Source organism: Thamnophis sirtalis, unplaced genomic scaffold (assembly GCF_051295495.1).
Source record: "Thamnophis sirtalis isolate CommonGarterSnake01/CBP01778 unplaced genomic scaffold, rThaSir2_p1.2 scaffold_9, whole genome shotgun sequence".
Lineage (NCBI taxonomy): Eukaryota > Metazoa > Chordata > Lepidosauria > Squamata > Natricidae > Thamnophis > Thamnophis sirtalis.
The window spans coordinates 76,275,577-76,290,282 of NW_028261389.1; the positions used below are offsets into that span (position 1 = coordinate 76,275,577).

General features: G+C 45.6%; 1 protein-coding gene across 1 annotated transcript in view; it reads left to right on the top strand.

The window, feature by feature from the left end:
• The first annotated feature begins 208 nt into the window (after positions 1 to 208).
• The window catches only part of PIK3CG (phosphatidylinositol-4,5-bisphosphate 3-kinase catalytic subunit gamma), a 70,163-nt gene continuing 55,665 nt past the window's right edge, over positions 209 to 14,706 (top strand). The window contains exon 1 of the mRNA XM_087722322.1: positions 209 to 365. The gene's annotated coding sequence lies outside the window, so the exon portion shown is untranslated. The remainder of the gene's footprint in view (positions 366 to 14,706) is intronic.

Genomic DNA, 14,706 nt, shown 5'->3' on the forward strand with positions numbered 1-14,706 from the left:
CATTTGAATTTTCCTTAGATTTACAGCCCAGCTGAGTTGCCGAGTCAGGTAAGATTTTTAGCAAATGAGAAAGGAGCCCGTGAGAAAAATGCTTTCTCAGGCTAGAGATTAGAATTAAGCTTGGGGGCAAATTCTGAATTCTGAAGCAAAAAAGGACAAAGGTGGAACAGCAATAAAATGTTTTTATCTCTTTAACAGGATCGTTTTTTTTGGAGTACCGCACATCTGGATCCCTCCTTGAGATACTGTCTTCTTCAAAGTCCTAAGCTGACTGGATCCGGGTTAAAGAACTATGCTTTTATGAGCCTACCCATATTTTAAGATTGGCTTGGATGACGGTGTTGATTGCCTCAACATGAAGAACAGTAAGTTGACCAACCTGAAAATAAATGACAGTTAGTCCTCGACCAACGACCACAGCTGAGTGTAAAATTTCTGTCGCTAAGCGAGTTAAGGGAGTTTTGCCTCATTTTTACCACCTTTCTTGCCACAGTTGTTAAGTGAATCCTTGTGGTTGCTAAATTAGTAACACCGTTGTTAAGTGAACCTGGCTTCCCCGTTGATCTTGCTTGTCAGAAGGTCGCAAAAGGGGATCATGTGGCCATGGGAACACCATCATAAAGACGTGAATTTTGATCACGTGACCATGGAGACGGCGCCAGAGGTGGGATTTAGCGGGTTCTCTCTGCTTCGGGCGAACTGGTAGCGGCAGCTGTGAGAGGCTCCGCCCACCCACCCTGACATAGTGTGCGAGTGCTGCACATGCGCGGGAGGCGGTGTGCATGCGCAGACAAGGCACGTGCGCTCACATTTGTGAACCGGTGAGGAAGGTAAGTAAACTCCCACCTCTGGAAGGCGCAATGGTCATATGGGTGAAAAATGGTCATAGCAATTTTTTTCAGCATCGTCGTAACTTCGAACAGTCAGTTAAAGAATGGTCGCAAGTCGAGGACTACCTGTAATGATTAGTTGGTTTTGAAACCCATTAAATTATTCTGCCTTTTTTAATTTTAATAAAACATGCTGGAGATAGATGCTTCAAAATGGAATTTTAGAGGATTTTCAATTTACTTCTAATAATAGGCCTTTTTTTGTTTGCATTTGTTTATTGGAATGAATGTTTAATTATCTGTTTTTTTAATCAAATTGTATTTTGCATTATTTAATGAAGACTTCTTTTGAGCTGCTTTTACTACGAACCTTGGGAAAACTGCTGTTTCTTCAGAAACGGCCAAGAAGTCTATTATATACATTGCAGTTAGGTTTGGGATATTAGAACATTTCTGCCTACGTAACTCATTACGTTTATTTTTAATTTGCCAAATTAGGGAGGTGGTCGTTTTTTAATTTTATTTTTTTACTTTGCTTGTCACGGTAACACGACCTGCCTTGAAAACTATTCGCTTCAAAAAAGAGCTATAGAGTATTGGATTGAGACCATGGAGTATCTTTTATGCAAACCCGCTTAAGCATAGCAATGGAATAATTTATTAGCTGGTATCTGGTTTATCCCGTTCAGCAAGATTTGTTCTGTAGGGCTCACATTCCTCATAGTTCACCTGATGGTAGTGTTTTAAAGCAAGAGTCACGATAGTTAAGGTATTGGATTGACACTAAGAAAACCAGGGATGAGATTCAGCCGATTTGGAACCGGTTCGGGCAAATGTTACATCTGGTTCGCTGTACTGGTAGTTGCCAAGGACAGTGAGAACAATCAACCAATGGGACAGAAGTTGCCTTCGGAAGTTGTGGGAGCCGCATCACTTGGGACTTTCAAGAAGAGATTGGACTGCCCTTGGTCAGGAATGGTGTAGGGTCTCCTGCTTGAGGGCTGGACTAGATGACCTACAAGGGGTTCCACCACAAATGCGCGCACAACAAAAGCGCGCCTGACTAAACCGCGGTGTCTAAAGCGCGGTGACAAAACCGCATGACGAATTAGCGACTAATTAGCCCTAAAGCGCGCTGACAAAAGCGCGCCGACAGAAGTGCGCTGTAACGTAACCCTCAACCTAACCCTCAACCTAACCCTCAACCTAACCCTCAACCTAACCCTAAACCTAACCCTAAACCTAACTGTAAATCTTACCTTAAATGAAATCGCGCTTCTGTCAGTGCGCTGTTGTCGGCGCGCTGTTGTCGGCGCGCTTTTGAAATCGCGGTTTTAGCGCCGCGGTGTTGTCGGCGCGCTTATGACGTTCGCGCTTTTGACGGGTCACGCTACAAGATCCCTTCCAACTCTGTTCTTTAACAGAGTTGTATAAAACGATCAATATGTAGAGACTGGGTGTGAATCAACCAACCGGCTTGATTTCCCCAACGTTAGGAAAGGCAGCGTGTAAAAGCCGCGTGCACTTTGGTCTCACTTTGGGAGCTGTGGCTGAATTTTGCTCGGCTGCTCTGAACTTTGAAAAAGCGCCTTTGTAGTAAAGCGGTTGCATAAGGCTGTTTTCACCGTTGATCTGTACTTTGCCAGGGCACGCTGGGGCAAAGCCTGTGCCCTCCTAGCAACAAAAGGAAAAGTTCTTTGAGTTTGAATTCAACTTCTCGTGACTTCTTGAGCTACGCAGACTTTGTGTAAGTTCCTATAGGCAGCAGGTGGATTTGATATTGACGCCATCAAGGCTTTCTTGAAGCCTCCGGAGGGCGAAAAACTGGCTCTACATGCAAACCGGAAGTTCAAAAACAGAGTTCCGGTTTGTCCATAGGGCCTGTTTTTTGCACTCCGGAGGCTTCAGGGAAGGTCCTGAAGGTCCTCCTGGGGTGGGGGGGCGGAGGAGGCTGTTTTCACTCTCCCCAGGCTCCTAGAGGCTCCTTTTTTGCCCTCTGGAGCCTGGGGAGGGCGAAAAAAGCACACCAAAAGTGGGGGGAAGCGCCACATGCACTCTGGGGTCGCGTGCACATGCACGCTGGGGTCACGCGGACATGCATGCTGGGGTCACGTGCATAGCATTATAGGTGTGGCATGACCCCCCCCCTGTGCTCCCCCCCCTTTTGGCATGCAAGCCAAAAAAGTTTAGCCATCACTGTGTACTTATACTATATTAATGCTTCCAAATTTTGGGAGTTGAATTCCACAAGCCTTAAAGTTGCCAAAGTTGGACACCCCTGTCTTAGAGTATAAAGGGGATACTCCAGTGGTGGGATTCACAATTTTTTTACTAGGGGGTTCTGTGGGCTTGGCTTGGTGGGCGTGGCGCAGTGGTGGGTTTCAAAAAAATTTCGAACCTACTCTGTGGGTGTGGCCTCCTTTGTGGGAGTGGCTTGCCAGCCATGTGACCTGGTGGGAGTGGCTTGCTGGCCATGTGTTTTCTCTCTCTCTCTCCCTCTCTCTCTCTCTCTCTCTCTCTCTTTCCTTCCTTTTGTCTCTCTGTCCCTTTTTCCTTTTTTTCTTTCATCTCTCTCTCACTTTTTCTTTCTTTTTTTTCTTTCTTTTTTTCTTTCTTTCTTTCTTTCTTTCTTTCTTTCTTTCTTTCTTTCTTTCTTTCTTCCTTCCTTCCTTCCTTCCTTCCTTCCTTCCTTCCTTCTTTCTTTCTTTCTTTCTTTCTTTCTTCCTTTCTCTTTCTCTTTCTCTGTGTGAGTCTGTGTGTGTGTTTGTGTGTGTGTGTGTGTGTCAGTGGTTGATTTCAAATTTTTTTGGAACCTCTTCTGTAGGTGTGGCCTGCTTTACGGGTCCACTGGTGGAACCTCTTCTAACTGGTTCGGTAGATTTGACGAACTGGTTTTACCGAACTGGTGCGAACTGGTAGGAACCCACCTCTGGCGTGGCGTGGCAGGGAAAGGATACTGTAAAATCTCCATTCCCTCCCGATCAGCTGGGATTCGGGAGGCAGAGAATAGATGGGGGCGGGGCCAGTCGGAGGTGATATTTACAAGTTCTCCGAATTACTCAAAATTTCCGCTACCGGTTCTTCAGAACTAGTCAGAAGCTGCTGAAAACCACCTCTAGGGGAAGCCAGTAACAATATTGATGGGAATTTCTTGTTATTTCCATCTCCAGCTGCTTCCTTTGGACCAGCCCTTGGCTTAAAGTCAACATTTGGTATTCAGAATATTTTGTTAGCATACTCAAGAGCCCTGGAGGGAGATAGCTGGGATATAAATCATAACAAGTAAATGAATAATGTGCCTCTTCATTTAGAATCAAAACAAGAGTTGGCTTTTCTGCAGCCTGCTCTAAACCTTCGCTTTGGCTAAATCCCTAGATTAACAGAACCCATTTCCAGTACAAAACCGATTGTGAACGTACAATTAGTGTATTTTATCATGGAAATCTACTACGTGACTGAAAAAATCCCGTTAATCCTGCTAGCCACAGCAGGTTATCACGCAGGGGCTATGAAGAATGGTCTAAAATGCCCCCCCCCCCCCGATTTTCACTGTCTCAGCTTTGGAAAGTTTAATTTGGAAACTTTGGAAAGTTTAAATCTGTTTAATTTTCACAATTGCGTGGGGCAGAGATGGGCTTCTGTAATTCCATGCATTTTCTGGGCCTGCCATCCCCCATGCGAACAACTCAGGTTTCACGAGATGAGCCAATGGAAACACCCCACCCCCGCCCCCGGGGCTGGCATGGCAACCTTCGAAATGCCAGGGTCAGGTTTTGGAAGTGTTTTTCTTAGGATCTTCTTCTTATGACATGCTCGGAGCAACAGTAAATGCAGCGTATTCAAAGCAAGAGCTAAACTTTGTCGGACCACTATCCAATTGTAGAAAGTTAGCACCCACCCCCCTCTCCTGGAGAAGAATGAAATACTTTGAGAAATATTTAAAAGGGCAGCATATTATATTTCCCATTGATGAGAGAAATGTCCTTCTGGGTTCGGCTCCAAGTGGGGAAAAAGACACTGGAGACATGGAGGCTGCTTGGAAAGATGGTTTATTGTTGGACAGGGCCACATGGCTTGAGCCCTGAACAGAAAAGGGGATCACATGCTTCAATGTTGGTGGAGAAGAAGAGAAGGGCTGAAGGAGGGGCTTGCTGGGCTTTTTATAACCTGTTCAGTCCCACCTCTCTGTTTCCTGTTCCTGTGTAAGAAATGTATTCTGATTGGTTGTCAGACTCCCATGGGGCCATGCAGGGGCAACTCTCTAGGCTGTGTTTTGAATCCAGGTTTGGTTGAGTTCTCAGACGCCATGTGGTCAGTTGGGGCCAATATTATCATGCTTTAATCCCATCCCCCTGGAGCTGAAGTGGAGAAGCCTTTATTATGTAAAGTGGACTAGCTTGTCCTTCTTAATGGCCCATTGACAAAGTGGGGATGGGCAGGAAGCTACAGGCAACTATTCTGTCTTTTAAAGCATGTTTCTTTCTTTTCACATCCAGAGAAACATTCTGCCTTTTCAATATTTCCTAGGATATTTCATTTTCCTGGGAGAGGGCTGGATGATAACTTCCCACAATCCCATGAGAAGAAAGGGGCAAAAAAATAAAATTAAAACCGGAGCCACCATCACAGCCTCCCTTATTTATTTTTTTAACCATCTTTGGGGGGAAAAAAGGGTGTGTCATTCGCGTAGTTGCAGTGCGGTGTAGTTGGATCCTCAGTTGAAACTATGGCTGGGTTTGTCCGTGAGAAAATGAGCTTAAGTAGTTTCCGTCACGTCTCCTCAGTGTGAGAAGGCACCGTGAGGTTTTTCAGGACGCAAATTCCCTCTGTACTCTTACAAGCTTACAAACTCAAGGTAAAACCGCTCCAAACTTGAATGCAGAAAATACGACTTCAGCAACAGAGTGGTCATTGCCTGGAATGCTCTCCCTGACTCTGTGGTTTCTTCCCCAAACCCCAAAAACTTTAACCTTAGACTGCCGAACCTCACCCCATTCTTAAGAGGCCTGTAAGGGGCGTGCATAAGCCCACCAACGTGCCTACTGTCCCTGTCCTAATATTCCCTTGTATTCGTATTAATTTTGTGTATGCATAATCATGTTTATGCTTATATCTGTTATCTAATTCATGCTTGAAACAAACAAATAAATAAACCATTAGAGAACCAGACCAGAAAAATAAATGTTGAAAGTGCAGACGGTTTTTCTTTTTAATTTTTCTCTTCCTCACCCTTTCATTTCTGCGTTACTCTTTCTCTTGGACTTCGGTACACCTGTAGGAGCAATCAATGAAGAGGGCATAATTTCGCTTATCAAAGGAAAAAGGATTTGGTTAATAGCTATGTTTAGTTTCGTTTGGGCGCCGAGACTGTAGCAAAGTTACTCCAACATTGCCCTCTGCCGGCAAATGGATGAGCAGCAGGGTTCTCTCGCGACAGAACTTGCTACGAGCATTATTACTATCCCATTTATTTTACATTACAATTAGTCCTCGAGGTATAACCACAACACAGCCCAGGATGTATGTTGCTAAGTGAGAAAATTCTTAAGTGAGTGGCCCCGTTTTACGACTTTTTTTGGCAACTTTTGTCAAGCGAATCGCTGCAGTTGTTAAATTAGTCATGCCGTTACTAAGTGAATCTGGCTTCCTCACTGACTTGGCTTGGTCGCTAAAGGGGATCGCGTGACCACGGGGACGCTGAAAACCTCATCAATACGTACCAGTTGTCAAATCCTGTGACCATGGGAAGGCTGCAACAGTCCTAAGTGTAAAAAAATGGCCGTAAGTCACTTTTTTCCGGTGCCGTTGTAACTTTGAACAGTCGCTAAATGAAGTGTTGTAAGTCGAGGACTACCTGTGATAGGAATAACGAAGTGAAAGTGAACACATTCAGCACAGTGTTCCTGGGTGCCTTCACTTTGGGAAATGCAGCTGCAACAAATATCCATTTCCATCTTCAAGAATAGTCATAACATCTAAACCAGGGGTGTCCAAACTTGGGAACTTTAAGACTTGTGGACTTCAACTCCCAGAATTCCCCAACATGGCTGGCTGGGAAATTCTGGGAGTTGAAGTCCACAAGTCTTAAAGTTCCCAAGTTTGGATACCCCTGATCTAAAGGCTCTCATGTTTCCAACTTATTCAATGAGGAGAAGGGTTATCATTTGCTATTGTGGTTGCTTCCATTGTTGTTACCGTGGTTGGTTGCATGGTCAGCCAGATGTTCAGGCTAGATTTGACATTTCTGTCTACTTTTCTAGTCCTTCCCAATGACCTGGGATAGGCAGCCATGGATCAGGGGTGAAATCCAGCAGGTTCTTGACAGGTTCTGGAGAACCGGTCGTGGAAATTTTGAGTAGTTCGGAGACCTGAAAATGCCACCTCTGGCTGGCCCCAGAGTGGGAAGGGAATGGAGATTTCACAGTATCCTTCCCCTGGAGTGGGGAGGGAATGGAGATTTTGCAGTATCCTTCCCCTGGAATGAGGTGGGAATGGAGATTTTGCAGTATCCTTTGCCTGGAATGGGTTTGCAGTACCCTTTGCCTGGGATGGGATTGGAGATTTTGTACTATTCTTCCCCTGGAATGAGGTGGGAATGGCGATTTTACAGTATCCTGCCCCTCCCCGAACTTCCGGTTTCATTGGGCGTTTTCCCCCGAAGTTCTGATTTGTCCATTGGGCCGTTTTCCCCAAACTTCCGGTTTGTCTGTTGGGCCGTTTTTCTCCCTCCGGAGGCTTCAGGGAAGTTTCCAGAGGGCGAAAAACAATCGAAAATCAAGGCCAGCGTGCATTGGAGCTGACGGGGCAACGCCTTGCGTGCCCTCAGAAATGGCTCCCGTAGGATGTTGATCATTATTTATAATGTCCCATAGGTTTGCCATCATGGGTCTACAGAGTTGCATGGCCCCATGGGTGTCTGACACCCAATCAGCTCAAATTCAAAAGCCCAAAGAGGGCATAAAACTCGAGTACTTTCAGCATCTCTTTCCTTTTACCCAGCATCTTCAAGCCACGGGATCCTGTCCGCCCTTAAAACCATCTTTCCAAACAATTTCCATGAATCCAGTGTCTTTTCCCCCACTTGGAACTGAACCCTGAAGGACATTTCTCCCAACTATACTTAGCCCCAGTTAACTCCACCGTGATTCATGGCGATGGTGAGGACACTGTTTCTTCATTTGTTTATTTAATTTATTGATTGGCCCTCCCTCTTAGATGGAGTGGGGAGGGATCTGTGATTACACAATTAACCACCTCCATTGAGGATCAGGGCCAATCTCACAGAGGGTGGGGGGACGATGACAATTCCTGACAGATGCACCGTATTAGTAGTAGCTGCAATCAGGGCAATATAGTGTTGAAATGCAGCATTAAAAATGTTTGCCGTTGGGTCAAGAAGCCAAACTGAGTAATAAATGTAAATATAGCCACAGCAACATGTATATTACTTTACTCCCCAAGAACGTTCTGAAAGTTCAGTTTCAGTTTCACTTTATTTGTATGCCGCCATTTTCCCTGGGGGGACTCAGGGCGGCTCACAGTTCAAAGAGGGGGGAAGGACAAACAATTTACAACATAAAGGCACTACATCATTTAAGAACTCAACAGTCATACAATTCGAGTAGGGGTTAGAGTCTTTAACCCCAGGCCAGCTGGGACAGCCAGATTTTAAGGGCGGCGCGGAAGGCCTGGAGGGTGGTGAGGGTTCGAATCTCCACGGGGAGTTCGTTCCAGAGGGTCGGAGCAGCCACAGAGAAGGCTCTCCTCCGGGTAGTCGCCAGTCGACACTGGCCGGCGGATGGAATTCGGAGGAGGCCTAATCTGTGGGATCTAATCGGTCTAGTGGAGGTGAGGAGAGAAGTGTGAGCTGCTTATGTATTAGTTCCACTGAAATCAATCGTCTCAAGAGTTACTAACGAAGTAAGGTTAGAGGAATCGGTGTACTTCAAGACATGGGGGAGATTTCATGATTGGCTAGAGAAAGTAGGAAAAAGATACAGAACCCAGGCGATGCACTATTACGGAAAAGGGGGGAAGAAGAGGAAAACAGAAAAGAAAAGATTAAATAGGTAAAGTGTTCCGACCCACTCCTCCGTCCAGTAACGAATGCCGAGACAAGCTTAACTGGAACGTCACAGCACTTTATTAGCAAGAAACCAAAACCTCGGTGGCTGAAAGCCAAACATAACAAACAGATAAGAACCTTGGCAGCAACTCAAGACTTCGACAGATAACAGCTTCTCCAGCGTTAAGGATGACATTGAATCCTGCAAAACCAGTCTCCTCCCAGTCTCTCTTTAAATACTATCTTGAGAGGAGCCTAATTACAATCACCTGGGTCCAATTATCTTTTGTAACTGCGTAGCTGCTCTCTACGTCGATCTGCCCGGCGTTGGCGGGCATCCAGGAACAACTCCCTTGTCTCCTCCCCACTGCTCCAATGCATGACGTCAGGATCACACTTCCTTGTCTCCTCCCCACTGATCCAAGGCTCAGGCGCCCTCTGGTGGCCAACCAGCCTCTCTGCGCCCTGCTCGGAGTCGGAACCCTGTCCAGGGTCCTCCACATCCTCCAGAGCCGACTCATAGGGCCCCTCACTGTCAGAGTCTGGTGGCAGCTCCAACGGCTCCTGCTGGGCCACAACAGGGGCCATGCAGCAGCAACTCTGTAGGATGTTTTTAGAGTCCCACGTTTGGTTGACTCTTGCTGGGTGATGATATAATGAAAGGGCTTTGGGATTCCCGTTATGGCTCTGCCTGAAGGAGGTCGATCTTTGTTATGTAGAATAGACTGGCTCAGGCCTTAATGGCCCATTGACAAAAGTGTGTTTCTGCCTCTCTTTTAGGGGAAATATTCTGCCCTTTTAATATTTCCTAAAATATTTCATTTTCCTAGGAGAGGGGGTGGGTGCTAACTCCCTACAAAAAAAGCCTTTTAGATGAGCAAGTCAGACAGGATCCAAGGATAGCTGGATAGCCTTGGGGGGGGGGGGGGGGGCGGAACCAGATTTTTGTTCCAGTTAAGCCAAATGTCCTTGGATTTTGCTTTTATCCGCAAATGAACACTTCCAGTGACGTATCTCTCAAGGCCACTGAACACATCTATAGCGTATGGCACATTTTTCTTGCATGTGTCAACTTACCCAAAGGAAGTTCTTGACGCAGGCGGTGAAGATGGGTCGAGGATAGAAAATATGTATTTCTGCCTTCATGAGTTAAAACGATTTGTGAAACCGTCCCAAGAAATATTTTGTTCATTGAACAACGGATCTTTGTGGAAGAGCCCTGAAGAACCTTGTAAACATTTCTAAAGAATTGGGTGACTCTGTTGAAAACTTTCAAGTGACAATAGGAGAGATTTTTTTTAGGCCCGTTACTACCAAATTTCATCACTGATCGTATCCAAACCTGATAAAAGAAGCCTGTGAACTCTTGATCGTTGTGTTGACTTGTAGGAAGTTAAAACCCACCCCTGGAAAAAGGAAATATCCTGGGAAATATTGAAAAGGCAGAATATTGTATTTTCCCTGGATCAGAAATAGAGAAACATGTTTTTTAGGCAGAAAGCAGACTCACTCTTAATAGCTCCCACTTTGTCAATGGGCCATTAAAAAGCCTGGGCCTCTCTAGTCTACATAACAAAGATCTCTCTCCCCACCCTTCAGCTCCAGGGCGATGGGATTAAGGCATGATAGCATTAGCCCTTTACCCATCTTGCCTCAGGGCACTTGGGAAGAAGCAATGCTCAACCAAACTCACAGCCTAGAGTTGTCCCTACCTCACTTACTCTCTGGAAACAAATACTGTGGGGGTGAGACACTCCTAACACCCCTCGGGGTGTGTCTTCTGTTAAGATACAGCCTGTTGTGCCTTGAATGGCTTCTACTGTGGTAACGGCTTCACAGGACTCCACAAGGGGGCTCCCTCTGGTAAGGGGGAAAATCCAACATTGGAAATTACATTTGGTTTGGACATTTCCCCCCCTATAAATACCGTAAACACCCAGGCAATGCTGGGCTATCGGCTAGTAGTTTATAAAACAGTATAATGTTTGAAACTAGTCAGTTGAAGCGTCTCTGATAAGCCATGGATTAACCAAATGTATCCATGCATTGATTTTGTGAATCCCACTTCCAGGAACTGATGCTAAAAGATGATGCAACACGTATTCAACAAAAAAAAATGCTTCCTGAAAACAAAGGGCTAAAATCTTTGTTTCTTTTGACGATTTATACAATAGCAGAGTTGGAAGGGACCTTGGAGGTCTTCTAGTCCAACCCCCTGCCCAGGTAGGAAACCCTACACCATTTCAGACAGATGGCTATCCAACATCTTCCTAAAAGCTTCCAGCGTTGTGGCTTTCACAGCTTCTGATTCCACTTATCAATTGTTCTAACTGTCAGGAAATTTCTCCTCAGTTCCAAGTTGCTTCTCTCCTTGATTAGTTTCCACCCATTGCTTCTTGTTCTGTCCTCAGGTGCTTTGGAGAATAGTTTGATTCCCTCTTCTTTGTGGCAGCCCCTCAGATATTGGAAGACTGCTATCATGTCTCCGCCTGGTCCTTCTTTTCATTAAACTAGACATTCCCAGTTCCTGCAACCGTTCTTCATACGTTTTAGCCTCCAGTCCCCTAATCATCTTTGTTGCTCTTCTCTGCACTCTTTCTAGAGTCTCCACATCTTTTCTACATCGTGGCGACCAAAACTGAATGCCGTATTCCAAGTGTGGCCTTACCAAGGCATTATAAAGTGATATTAACACTTCATGTGATCTTGATTCTATCCCTCTGTTTATGCAGCCTAGAACTGTGTTGGCTTTTTTGGCAGCTGCTGCACACAGCTGGCTTTCCATCCATGAATTACTTTCCACCCATTGCTTCTTGTTCCACCCTCAGATGCCTTGGAGACTAGCTTGATTCCCTCTTCTTTGTGGAATCCCCTGAGATATTGGAAGACTGCTATCATGTCTCCCCTGGTCCTTATTTTCATTAAACTAGACCTACCCAGTTCCTGCAACCGTTCTTCATATGTTTTAGCCTCCAGCCCCCTAATCCTCTTTGTTGCTCTTTCTAGAGTCTCCACATCTCTTCTACATCGTGGTGACTAAAACTGAATGCAGGATTCCTAGTGTGGCCTTACCAAGGCCTTATAAAGTGGTATTAACACTTCACAGGATCTTGATTCTATCCCTCTTATATCCTTGTCCTTACCTGTACATTATACATCAGTGATGGGTAACCTTTTTCTCTTTTGGTGCTGAAAGCGTGACAGTCTGTGACAGTGCGTTTGCGTGCTAGCACCCCTAATGCAATGTGTGGGGGGGCTGCGCATGCGTGCATGACCCCCCCTCCCGCATGTGACCCCTGCGCATGCGAACCCCCGCCCTCAGTTCTCAGCCTAGGAGGCCTCCCTGCAGCCACATAGGCCCAAAAATAGGCCACAGGGGAGGGGCGCACTACAACCGCCAGCCTCCCGTGCGTGTGTGACCCCACCCACACGCACGTGTGCACAACCTCCCATATGTGCACGCTGCTCCCACATGCGCCTCCCCTACGCATCCCAAAAATCAGCTGTGCAGCTGGGTGGCGTGCGAACATGCGCAGTGGAGTTGGGCTGGGCAACAACCTGCAGAAAGTGCTCCACAGGCCAGCTGTGGCACGTTTATATGTCATAGACTGGTTGTGTGCATATTTGATTCGCCACTGCGCTCTATGAATATTTTGGATTAATACGTTGTGTAAATCCAACTATGGAGTTGCGGGTGTGTGTCCTTGGTGCTCTCTGAGCTTGGTTGTTTCCTTGCCCGTGTTTCCTTACCCAAACTAGGTAACGAAATCAGTGCTAGAAAGGAGTGGGATTTGCTCTCAGTTTATATTCTAAGTTGTGGCACGACAAAACCGCGCTTGACTAAAGCGCGCCCGATGAAACCGCGTCGCTGACGTCATCAACAGGGCGACAACAGCGAGCGCGGAGAAAGAAGGGCGCTTTAAATAGCGCTTTGAAAGCAAGCCGATTCAAGTTAAGGTAAGGGTTAGGTTTAGGGTTAGGGTTAGGTTAAGGGTTAGGGTTAGGTTTAGGGTTAGGATTAGGTTTAGGGTTAGGTTAAGGATTAGGGTTAGGTTAAGGGTTAGGTTTAGGTTTAGATTAAGGGTTAGGTTAAGGGTTAGGATTAGGTTTAGGGTTAGTTTAAGGGTTAGGTTAAGGGTTAGGGTTAGGTTAAGGGTTAGGGTTAGGTTAAGGGTTAGGGTTAGGTTAAGGGTTAGGATTAGGTTTAGGGTTAGGTTAAGGGTTAGGTTTAGATTAAGGTTTAGGGTTAGGGTTAGGTTAAGGGTTAGGATTAGGTTTAGGGTTAGGTTTAGGGTTAGGTTAAGGGTTAGGTTTAGGGTTAGGTTTAGGGGGGTTAGGTTTAGGGTTAGGTGTTAATTTTAGGTTTAGCGTTTACAGCGTGCTTCTGTCTCCGCGCTGTTGTCGCCCTGTGATGACGTCAGCGACGCGGTTTCGTCGAGCGCGCTTTAGTCGAACGCGGTTTTGTGGTGGAACCATTCTAAGTATCTTGCCTGGAGGGGGTCTTGGGAGTTCTTGGGTTGGGCTATTGTTTACTTGATTATTGTTCTGGTGTTAATCTTGGAATTAATCTATGCAAAAGAGATAACCAATAAACCAATAAGGGAATAAAAGGACCAAAACAGCAGCAATGAGCATGCAAATGATCTTGGATTAAGATTAACATCAGACCAACCATTAAACAAACAATACCCCAATCAAAGGATCATCTACTTAGACAAACAAGCCAACAGTAAACTCCTTATTAGCACTGATGATGTTACCTAGTTGGGTAATGAAACATCTGCAAGAAAACCACCAAGCTCAGAGAGCACCAAGGCCTCCACATTTCAAATATACAAATATTCTCCTTTATTAGAAACTGATGCAAATGCGAAATTTTGACTGATGTCTTGCTGGAACTGGGCGATGCAATAACTAGCCTCAAACTAGTTGACTAGCTCAAAAGAGACTAAATCTGGCACAATAGATTTAGGCCATTATAGAGTTAGGAAGCAGAATTTAAATTCCATCCTCCATTTTTGCACCCCCCACTAATCGACGTCAGCAAAATCAATGGGGAAACCATATTCTTTTAACAGCCATGTTACTACGTGCAGAGATTCACGTAACGGTAGCCAGGGAGGTCATAACATGGAGCAAAACACACTGTCTTGCTTAGCCCCGGACATTTTGGGCTGGAGGGTGGGTCATACATCCAGGGCTCCCTGTAATCTTTGCTCTATTACGGGAGTATCCAGAGCTGAGAAAAGATTTTAGGATTTCCCAGTTATTTTTTTTTTAAGTCATTGGGAAGCCAGATACTTTGGTGGCCTGGAAAAACTACAATACCAATGACTCTGTGGCTCATGGCTTTTGCCCATTGGTAAGTTACCTGCTACCGTGCACAAAATAGATGCCACAGGATGCATCATCAGAAGGTATTATTCTCAATTTCAGATATTTAGCCCAGATTCCCAGGCCCATTTACTCAGTTCCCACATCTTTGGCAAATACCCACACCAATGGAAGAATCCATCATAGTAGAATTAAGAGAGAAAAACAGTTTTATCCAGTAAAGATCTCTTCCTTCGCCTGGTCTGGGTTCCATTCGACATCTTTTTATTGTAGCCGTTTAAGCGTTTCCCCAAATGGCAAATGTGCTAAAAAACCAAATTGTCGGTGCAAGTCTTCAGGAGAAATTTCTTGGCTGATAGTGTTCCTTCTTGAGCTGTTATTAAGACAAGCTACAGCAGGCGCCTCTTCCGTGGCACGACAAAACCGCGGTCCACTAAAGCGCGCCCGATTAAAGCGCGTCGCTGATGTCATCAGCAG